The 11,902-nt window shown below is 43.3% G+C and overlaps 1 long non-coding RNA gene across 1 annotated transcript; it reads left to right on the top strand.

Annotated features, from left to right (window-relative positions):
• Positions 1–6,014: 6,014 nt before the first annotated feature.
• Positions 6,015–6,977, top strand: LOC124708300. Its single transcript, XR_007005082.1, has 3 exons — positions 6,015–6,052; positions 6,748–6,816; positions 6,897–6,977. It is a non-coding gene; the product is annotated as an uncharacterized LOC124708300 (long non-coding RNA).
• The last annotated feature ends 4,925 nt before the right edge of the window (positions 6,978–11,902 follow it).

Below are 11,902 nucleotides of genomic sequence, written 5' to 3'. Positions count from 1 at the left end.
AGATGGAGAAGTCGTGGTCTGACTCCTCCCCGGCCGCAATGGCGCGGCGGATGTTGGCCGCGTGGACTTCCGCCGGGTTGTATTCCGGCGTCGGCTCGCGGGATGTGGAGGACTGGCTGGAAAGATCCGATGGAGCAGAGGAAGAAGAGGACATGGTGGTGCAGGAGGGCTTTTGGAGTGCTGATGCAAAGGAGATGCAGAAGAGAACTGTTCGTGGCAGATAAATAAAGGGGATATAGTGGAAATTCAATGCCACAGCAGTTTCCGAGGAAGTAGTGCCAGGACTGTCAAATCGTGCGGAGAAGTTGAGAAGGCAAGTTATCATGATGAAGGACTCCGCGACGGTTCTCGCTCCGCCACGACATGACCCTACGAGAGAAAAGCGTAATGATTTTGGAAATGTCATTTCCAAAACCAGGGGGGCATGTGTTATCACCAGAATTTGACCAAGTCAGAGGTGGGCCGCGATCAAGATGGACGTGAAGATTATACATGGAAGGAAATACGTGAATCGGCCTGGTTTACCAAGTTGGGCTGAACCGCCCGTGTATCTGTAACATATTAGATCGCATCTTAGTTTAGAAATTAGAGTTTATCTCGTGCACGGTTTAGTGCACGCCCACATTAGAAAGTCCGCTGGACTATAAATATGTACCTAGGGTTTATGGAATAAACAACAACCAACGTTCAACCACAAACAAATCTCGGCGCATCGCCAACTCCTTCGTCTCGAGGGTTTCTACCGGTAAGCACCATGCTGCCTAGATCGCATCTTGCGATCTAGGCAGCGTAATGCCTATCCCCGTTGTTCATGCGTTGCTCGTACTGAAGCCTTTTTGATGGCGAGCAGCGTAGTTATCTTAGATATGTTAGGGTTAGCACTGTTCTTCGTGTAATATGCTATCGTAGTGCAACCCTTGCATATCTAGCCGCCCTTACACCTATCTTAGGTGTAGGGGCGGCACCCCGCTTGATCATAGTTTAGTAGATCTGATCCGTTACGGTTGCTCCTTGATTCATCAAGGATTAGTTTAACATCCGCAATAGTTAGGCCTTACAAAGGGTTGGAGGATCCGGTGGCGTGTAGGGTGTAGTCTCGCTGGCCCTAGACAGGACGTTCCGAGGATCAACTTCGTGTTGGTTTTTAGGCCTTGTCTAGGATTGGCTTACGATCACCGTGCGCGAGCGCTAGGCCCAATCGTGAGTAGGATGATCCGATTATGCGGTGAAAACCCTAAATCGTCGTAGATCTCATATGCTTTATCTTGATCAAGCAGGACCACCATATATTCGGCCACCTTGGACGAATCATGGGTGAATCGGCTCCATGAGCCGATTCACAGGACAACCTGAGAGCCGATCGAGGCTCGTATTTAACGTGTACGTGTGTGCCCTGCAGGAAACTAAGCGAGGCATTATCCACACCTTCCCGACCGGGTATAGGTCGGGTGGCACGCCCTTGCGACCCAGAGCATCGGCGCGCGACCAGGAGGCTTTGCGGGCCGTCGCTCTGAGGGACTGGGGCCAGCCGCAGCCCTAGTCGTTCCCGGCTCTACCGTGTTGGCCAGTCGCTGCCCGCCGGTGGGTTTCTGACGCCAACAGATAGTGAAATGCCAAAACATACTTTTGTGAAGTAAAAATTACATTATATACAGACAAATAATGCAAAGAGCTAACTAAATGCTAATTGGTGGTTTGTGGAGATTATGCTGATAATACTACTAGTTTATACATATCTCGTTAAAAATAATGCATATAAGAAATTCACATGGACTCCCTAGTTCCGACGGGAATCCAGTGGGTAGATGTCATGGGGCCCATGGAATAGGGTTTCACATGAAATCACGAGAGCAGGGTTGGGAAACCCACCCATCTTGCATGGTGCCCTAATGTGGATATATATGGGGTCCTAGCATACACATCAATTAATAATTAATATGCTGTTCCCTCCCACATTCGTCCAACACTGATGATAGCACCAATAAACGAAATATATACAGATGAATCCGACCAATCGTTGGTTGCCACCTCAAGAAAACAATGAGAAGAGCGACAACTCTCCTTCCCTCCACAACCCCAACCTCGTACTACAAGCTTGCGCTTTAATTGTAGCGTAACATTTTTTGTGACATGAGGAAATATTCGTAGTAGGTCAACGGAAAGACTTGGAATCTTTATGGAGACATGCATGTGTAAGTTAGAGCACATATAACCTCCCCTATAAAAATAGAAGGATAATGACCTGAAATAATCAGAGGCTCGCATATCCTCCAACCTCCGGTTCACGCATCTGACGCATGTTTCAATTGCCCACCTTATCTATTTTTTTGGCCTCTCCTTTTACTATCTTCCAGGTGTGAACATGACGTCTCTACCTCTATCCCGTCGTTGCGCGGTCGCGCCGCCACCACGCTGGTGACCCAGCCCCGCACCTCGCCGGCTAACAGCATCCTTACTGCCCATGTTCCTCCTCCCTCGTCTCCCCTCCAATGTTCATTTTGCACCGTCTCATCCCCTACATTACGAATTATCGCCGCGCCTGCGCCTACATCGTGCGCCTCCGTGTTGGTTCCACGACGTCGCCTCGTCCGCCCAAACACAGACTCCTGTGTCGTTGGACTTTGCTACGCTGTGCATGGATAATGCGACAACTCCGGTTCCCCACTCGCTTCTGCATGGAACCGCCACACTGGACCTCCGACTCCTCGTCATCGAAGGGCTCATGGCCGCACCTCCCCCGAAATCCGGATGGACAATGACATTACTCATCGAGGCGCCCCGCCACCGCAGTGCTTCGTCCCCCACCTCCGGTTTGGCCACATGGCCGCAAAGGATGCAACATTGCATTGTTGCTTCTAAGTTAGGCAACATGTGGTGCGATAGCAGTTCGACGCTGCTTCGAACGAAGGCAGAGCATGCTACAAGGGTTGGGCAGCGATGCTACTAGTGGCGTACGATGGAGCTTTCATAAGCCACGACGATGCGGCGAGTGGCATCGAGTAGTGTTTCTTAGGGCATCAGGTGACGCTACCATTGGCTTGGGCTGATGTTGTGACATGCGACAACAATGCTACCACTGGCGAGGGAGGGTGATACAAGGAGGAACCAACAGTGGTGCAAGGACATTGCCGGAGATCTCGTAAATTTGTTTTCTGATACTACAATAGAATAAATGGTTTGGTATGATTGTTGTGTTGTTTTGCTATGAGGTTTATGATAATATGTCAGACGAGGTCGGGTTTTAGGTGAACACTTTTTTGGCTTCAATGAAGCAAAAGTCGGTTATTTTTTGCTTCAATGAAGTAAAAGTGGGATTTGCGGCAAAAATGAACATAGAAGTCGATCTAATTGCTAAGCGTGGTTAGATTCGATGGCGGGAGACCTAGAGGCTAGGATGTTTTGATCGTTTGGACGATTGTAAGCATGGTCAATACTGCATGGAAAAGCTCTCCACCGCGCGCTACACCATCAAAAACAAACAAAAAAGTTAGAACAACACTTATTAATTTTTTTTATGATGTAATGTCATGAGCCGAATATATATATAGTTAGCCATGCATATTTATCCAAAATGAATTAGCCGTTTCCTTCGTCACCCGTCATGCCACAAAAGTAGAGGCTCAATAAAATATTCTCCACGAATGAAAAACGCTCATCATCAACCTCAATAAAATGCATGTAATTTAAAGCAATGCAAATCTGTGAGTCAATCACGTCCTAGTAGCAAGCTCTCACGCAGGACGTACGCCATGGTTTGATCGTCAGGGAAAAAAGACAGGAAATCCACGTGAGTTAATTACTATGTGTCTCCTCCGTGATTAAAGCAAGGAAAGTCAATTAAAACAATGCAAATCTGTTGCCGCACTATCTCCTCAACTCCTTGTCCCGGAAACCCAGCGACGGCATGCATGGCGAGAATGCCCGATATGATATCCCTCCCTCTCCATCCGATGGCTGCCGGCTCACCGCGCACTCGTCACGCGGATCCATGGTCTCTCCGCGTTCACCGCTCAACCCCCCCCCCTGCTCGCACCTGCCCGTGCTAGCTCCCTACAAATTCTCTACGGGGGTTGTCGTCCTCATCATCCTCTAATGTCTTCTCATTCTTCATCCCCAAAATCCTCTTCCTCAGCCAAAATTCTGTCATCTTATCAATTCATAAGTCATATCTAGTCCACGGCGCATGGTGCCGGCGAGACATACTGGTGTGGGTTGGACATATATAGTCGCTGCACGGCATGGTGACGACGGCCATGCCGGCGGACATGGCGCGTGGTCAGGAGATGCTCGTCTCCAGCGGACATGACGTATGGTGAGGAGACATCTCTCGATCTCCCTAAGAACTCTCTTTTCTTGATCTAACTCAGCACAATTCCGTTTGGGTAACAAAACGATGTACTTGTGTTGCGGTGCTGGGAGATATGGCGCTAGCTGCTGGAGGTGGAATCGAAGTCGATGCATGGATGTGCCGGTAAGATCTCTTGCCAAGCAAGATGCACGAGTTTGATGTCTTTGCCTTCTTATATTGATTCCAATCCCTGCATTCATCATCTCCCAAATTTTCTGTATTAACAATCAATCATGTCGATCTGTTTCTCCGTCATACCTCTTTATTCTCCACAGCTTACTTGATTGAACTTTGAGGTTCAGCTAAGTAGCAGATGAGATTGCATCGAGTCATCAGTAAATAGATAGGAATAATTGGAAAATTGTATAACTAACAGAAAACTGAACCTTGATCTCTGAATTTTCAAACTCTGAAACCTGCTGGTTGTCTCTCTTTGTAAATGTATAAAGTACTAGTTATTAGTACATGTTCACTTGTGCACTTATGTCTCATACGATCAGAATATGTGTGTCTCTATCAATTTAAAAGCTCACCATAAATAGTCATGTTATGGACTAGTTTTTTTTTAACCCTGTACCTCTGTAACAAGCTGGCCGAGATGTACTACCTAACTGAACAAGACTATGATATCTGAACTTTATGTCAGCACTGCTGCTGCTGTCCTAAGAGAAGGGCACCAACGAAAGAAAAAGGTTAGAGCCAGAGGGATTCGAACCCAAGATCTTATATTAACGCTAAGACGGAACCCAGACCATCTACTCCCTCCGTCCACAAATAAGTGTACCTGCGGGGTTTTCAAGATAAATTATGAGGTGGAGTGAAAAGTACATTGGAAACATGCATCTCTCATCTTTAATTCTTTCACCTCCAATGAGCTAAGTACATGTAAAAAACAAGAAGAATATGTGCTCAATATTATTGGGTTTGATTTCCGTGCGATGAGAGAGAAGCAATTAAATTGCATTGGGAAGATAGAAGTACACTCTTTTGTGGACAAAGTTTAGAGGCTAGATGTACACTTATTTGAGGACGGAGGGAGTACTAGCGATGCATGCTAGTGAAAAAAACTACGCGTTACTTTTTCTTCTCTCGCTTTAAGGTCCCGTCGAGTTCTGTCAAGTAGACAGTCAACCCAATGCCGCCAGGATAACCTCTGCTGCCGACTCATCTCCCCCAACCAGGGCCGGTCCAGGGATTTCAAAATACTAATAATTTATCGTCATACATGTTCCCTGATTTGTATTCTCCTCTAGGTAGGTTGATGATGAAAAATGACCAAAATAATAGAGGAAAATAAAAAGGCCCAAGCTAACAGAGTAAAAAAGGGCCAAACTAATGGCCCAACCTAACGAAAGGAAATAATAAGGCCCAAGTTCCAGTCCACCGTGAAAAAAACACAACACTCCATCCTATCTCTAATGGCGGAAACTGCAGACCTGCTAAAATGGCGGCTCCTCCCATCCTCGGCTGTTGTATACGCCTAGGAATTGGCCGCCCCTCCTGCCCCCAACCCCGCCCCTCCCATCCGCCACCAGTTTCCAGCTGATCACTCTCCACTCCGCATCAGATCGACCCATCCCCTTGGGCTGCCGCTGCTCACCGGCAGCCGGCAGGGGCACGGCCGCATCGTGGACGAGGTCGAGCCGGTCGCCATGGCGACCTCAACGCTGCGGTCTAGGAGCTCGCCAAGATTGGCATCGCAAGGTACCGACGTTAAGAGCATTCAATTGGCTTGCTGCCCAATGTAGACGAGTTGTTTGGCTTTTGCTCTGTTCTTCAAGATTTTAGTGATAATACTGCTTCACAATTATCTAGCTCGGGCCTTCTATGGTTGGTGCAATTGTAACTCTCATAATTAGTTTGTTTGCTGCATCGGTACGTAACCCTCATCATTATGTAATTTGTTTATCGTCACAACTGATATGTGTAGTTGCTTTGCCGGGCTCTATTAATTACTTTATTAATTAATTATAATCAGCAGAGCAATGGAACAGAGATTACAATAAAAATTTGGCATATGCATCCCTATGTATGCCACTGACATCACACATATTTCTTGTTTCTTTGGTTTGCAGCACATGAGGAATTGATCTGTTAACAAGGCCCCAATTACACGCATAGATAAATCTGATAAATAAATAATTCCCGGGCAAACCGAGATAGCTAACCCCAATTTCTATGGTACTAAATTTTGGATTGGTCGGATAGATTGCTGCCTGATGATATGCTGTTTTTTTTTTTTGGTTTTGCTTTGTTCTGTCAGTTTTAGGTTTATCCGTTCCAACTCTATTTAGTTTGGACGGACAACTCTGTTCAACAGCTTAGTTTCATTTCTCTTATGCTTCAAGAAATGTTTATACCATGAAACTACAGTTGAGTCTTTTTGATTATGTCTTCAGGTATTGAGGAAAGAATCCTAGGCACCTGATCAGTACAAGCAAACTTGGAATAACCTTGTTATCTTCAAGGTTACGTCCTTCTCCTTCACTGAAATTCCTAGCATCTTGTCCTTGTTGTTCTAATTTGTCTTTTATGTTTCTGGCTTCAGTGGGAGTAATCAGAAGCTCCACTTTCAGAGGCCGTATCCCAAGAGAAGAGGTTTTACTGGCTTCAATGGTTCGTTGCCATGATATAGTGTAATTTTCTTGTTATGATGGTACCCCCTATGTTTATGTGAAGAATGCAAGAAAGGATAACCTTTGGAATAGGTTAATGTGAACCAGAAATGCTTGATAATCGAATCCCACCTTGGTGACAAATATAAAATCATGAGAAACCAATGAATTGCATCTTGCAAAAGTCCCTTGCACCATTCCTCATATACTTTTCAGTCATATGCACGGATGATGATTTAATTCTGTGTACAAAAAAAATATAACTCAGCTAATGATTGGAGTCTGCCCCCCGCTACTCACTGGCCTCGTCCGCGGCTGATATTCGATGGTCGTTGTCTTGACAGTGGCACCCGACTGCATGCAGGCCGTGTGCACGTATGGTTTGATGGTCGTGGACGTCGTGCACGAGGTCAAGCTGTTTGCCTGCAAGGGCCACCACAGTGACCTTAACGCGTGGACAATAGCATCAAAAGGTACTGACTTTCGAATGGGTTGCTGCCTTATGCAAACACTATTTGGTTTTACTTTTGCCAATGTTAAGTGTGTTCAGTCATGTGTAATTTGGATGCACAAGTTTAGCACATGTGGCTTAATCACACAGTTGGAAAAATATTTGTTATTTTGTTATTAGGCCTAGCTAGTGTCAGATTCATGGAAATAGATGCGTGAAGAAGAAAAAATTGCTACATAAGCATTAGTATGTTCATGGATACAAGACTTATCCAGTTGTAGGCTTGTAGCAGCCAACCTTTATGCAAAATCTTTAAACCATTCATTCAAAATAAATACAGAAAATTAGGTTGTTGAAAATAGATTATTGTATCATACCAGGACACTGCAATGAAGCTGCAAAGCCAGAGAGAGACATTGTAATTCCCTGATGGATAGTAGCGCGTACTAGTCGTGAACCAAAAAGACTCCAGAACATATAAGGTGCAGCAGAAAAGGCCATAGCTCAATATGTAAGTTCCCATAGTGTAATTGAAAAGTTGACACGTTTAAAATTAGTTTAAACCTGTAACTAATTAAGGTCATGAAATGTACAGGAAATATATCTAAGATTGTATTCATTCGTCAATGATCTATGAGTACTGATTTGGATAGTATAGGAGGATGTAAAAATTCACTATGCAACCATGTATAAGAGAATTAGCACTATAGTCTTTGTTTGCAACACATGACATAATCAGGATCTGTATGGGGCGGATTGTCTCTGCTAGAATTCTTGAGTTCAAAACATGCCTTAATAATTAATGATGGAACAAATATTTCGTGTCACAAGAACACATTCAGAGGATGCATGGGTGTCTCTGCAAGTATTTATTTTTATTTATATCTGATTTACTAGGTAGATGTATCAACAAATCACCATCACACCTCCAGTCTGTTGTCTGTCTTCTATGTATGCGTGGTAGCAGTACTGTGGCACTAAAGACATCACAATGGCGTCTGTGGCTATTAATTCTTATTCTTATAAACATTCTTTATGTTTCAAGACCATAACTTTTTCCATCTACCATAAACTAGCACTGCTCTTAGAGGTGCTACATCTAATGAATTAGGACAATCTATAATTTGTTTGGTTGTAAAGCGCTACACATATGACTATGCCATAGTTGAAATTTAATGTATACATTCCAATTTTTTTATTCTACTTTTTTATCATTAATTAATTTTTTTCTGTATATCATGATTTGCTGGGTAGTTGTATTAGCAAATCATCATCACGCCTCCAGTCTGTTGTTTTGGCATCTATGCAGGTGTGGTTGTAGTATTTTGGTACTGGCAAGATATCACAAGGGCGTCCGTAAGTGGGCAACTCTAGTTTATCATCGTCATCATCCTCACTCGTGACTCCAAAGTTCGGACAAGTTCAAAATTGTTTGATCCTGTTGTTTGATATTTTTCATTTCAACCTAGATCTATTGTTTATGTACATCATAAATGGAAGCTTTTTTTTTCTTTTTGTGTTTCTAAAAGCAATTAAGCATTCACATATTTGATTTCCTATTTAATAACGACCAACTGAGATCACTTCTCATAATGCTTATTCTTACTCTTACAACGTTAGCTAGAAAACATGAGGCATTCATTACACTTTTCTTGTGGATCCTAGCTTTCCTTTTGTGCTATTGTTGAGAGTACCTCATCGACAACATATAAGATGATTTTGCAAAGGTACTCTTCAAGACCCACTGGTCAGGATGTTGTATGTCGTACTGGAATCAAATGGATTCCTGATACAATGTTTTCATGTCCTCGGATCCGGTTTCAAACTGTTTTCATTCTTCTCCTAATTTCCGCTCACTCTAATATGCTCGAAATCTTGTGGAAACATGTCCAGACGTAATATCATCTTCCAGCCAGTGGCTTCCCTGACCAATTCAGTAATTGAGCTTTATGAACTAGTGCTGTCGTAAATCTATCATGTAAATTATTACACTACTGTATGTTGCGCCATCAGTGGCTTGCTTTGAAATTGTTAGTTTCTTCAATTTTTGATGAGGTGCTTATCTAGTCATCACATAATTTCCATTCAAGGGAATAGGTGTTCCAAATTAAAGAATATGTGCTTACTTTGTGTGTCTCTTTGGAGTATTTTGTTGCGGTAACCCATGTTAGCCCAAAATCCGATGCATGTTTTTCTCATTTGTTGCTTGTTTCAACATAGTTGAAGGATTTCACTTGCCCCATAAAGCATGATTTCACTATTTCAATGTTGCATCAAATTTGGAAGTTATCATGTATCATATGTCTGGATTCTCTTATTACCAAGTTCAGAGTTTCAATATGAATGCCACCATTTCCATGTGTAGGTCAATGAGTTCTTCAAGTGTGCTAGAGGTGCAAAGGTCCATGCTTTTACATAATTGGCCATCTGAAAAACAAGATTCCTGCAATAACGGTGGAAGCCAAGGCTCAAATAAGTATTAAAAGTTGTACCCAGGTGTCCATATGTGCTAGCTCTGTCTTTTGGTTATGTTGAGGCTTCTCTCTGATGTATTGGTTAATTTCCTATATTCCTTTGGTGCGAATGACGGATCCATCTAGAGGAATCTTTGATGTTGGTTTCATTTTTTAACATTCCTGGATTTCATTGTCTCTGCTCTTGCGCTAGTATTTTGGTTTAGGTGCTTTGTGGTTGTGTTCAATATATTTTGATCTATTTTCTAGTCTGGGGCACATTTACGGTTGAGTGAGGGGGATGCACTGAACTGCCAGCCTGATGATTAGCATGAAGAACGGAAATCTGAACCCACTTCCCCGTTGAAGCCTGCTTTGGCTGCTGGATATGCTGGATATGTTTCGTTGCTTCTTGGTTCTGTTTCTCTTAGTAGTAAATCCCAAACTGGCATACACACATTTACGCATGCTTGCGGACGGGTTTTGCACAAAGCTGGCTAAATGGGCTCCTAGAATGGATGTGTAGAAGCAAAAGTTATAAAGGCTTTGGCAAGGCTCCACTTTGTTTAATGTGTATTCCATATTACTCCACCTTGAGCCTGCTTACATTCCATGGTTTACTACCAGGTTTTTGCTGCAGATATCACCATAGTTAGCTCTATGCCTCTATCTGGATCTCAGTTCTTGAATAATTCTAGAACTTCCACTATTTTGAAATGACCTGTAAAATGATACATGTCACCACCATTGTTTTTACCTTTCCTTAGCATGTGTTAGTTTATAACAAAAGACTTCGCCAATGAGAAACTATATGTGATCAAATTTCATATGGATTCATTTGTATGCATGGTTGGAAGTTTAGTGGACCGAATTTGTAAGTATCTATAGTTTCCGTGAAATATGTACAGTTGTTATCCTATTTTCATTGGGCACGAACATGGGAGATATGGATAGGTCCATCGGGAGCTTGTTAATATGGATAGAAATTAGCCCCGGATTGCATGCACGCCTACATTAATTTGTTTTTCTTAGGCCTAGAGTTTGGTTTTCACTGGCCAGGTCGGCGATCCGCGACAATGTCAATCCGAGCCATTGATCTGCCTCTTCGTATCTCCTATCTAACAAGCAGCAGTCGTAGAGAGACGAAAGAAAGTAGCGGAAAATTGTGGTGTCAAGTTTATTTTAGGATTTCACCGAAAACTCTTCAGCCTTGGCCTCTTAAAGTCTATAAATATAAGAAGGGGTAGAGCCAACGCTTGCATTGCGTGTGAGTTAGACTTCCGATAAATTGACCGGGATTTCATCACAATATTAGATGGGACATTAATGTCCTCACCCCGGTAAATATGGGACTTTTTCGTTTGAATTGCAATACATGTGTCAAACTTGAGGGCAACACGTGTCTAGTATGACGGTCCAGGGACGGTAGGAGGCAGCCCAAAAAAAGGCTTTGATTAATTCTAAAATCATGGAAGCGTTAAAATCAATACCATGCATGTATGACCCTGCATGCACGGAGCAGTATCTCCAATAAGGTACTCCCTCCGTTTCTTATTATAGACCGTATAGTTTTCCGCACGATAATTAACGCACAGACTAAGATGTTTATTTTTGTTGGTTTTGGACCTAATTGCTCCCATGGGAGGACGTATTAGTAGTGGATGTTTAGGAAAGTCTGGATCCTCTCCCAACCAATCTGATACTTCCCTGATTATCTCCCAACCGATCCCACAAATCTCTCTCTCCTTTAAAGACAAACAAGGCAAGCTAGCTAGGTGAGAAAGGAAGAAAAAAGACAAACAAGACAAGCTAGCTAGCCGTCCAAATCATCTATTCCAAAATTTCAGAGATTGACATGTGCGGTGTTTTAATAGCAGAATCTCATGCGGCAACTTAAACGGAATCTCATGCGTTCCGTTTATATGGTGGTTGGCTAGGATAATGAACACGGTCCCGATAATAGGAGGCGACACACATAATTCGTGGGGAGAGTGCTGTATAATATCAGCGGATTATTAGCGTCAAGGTTTATTCT

The sequence above is a fragment of the Lolium rigidum genome, chromosome 4, assembly GCF_022539505.1.
Source record: "Lolium rigidum isolate FL_2022 chromosome 4, APGP_CSIRO_Lrig_0.1, whole genome shotgun sequence".
NCBI lineage: Eukaryota > Viridiplantae > Streptophyta > Magnoliopsida > Poales > Poaceae > Lolium > Lolium rigidum.
The sequence above is the reverse complement of the archived record's forward strand: the minus strand, read 5'-3'. Positions and strand labels throughout refer to the sequence as shown.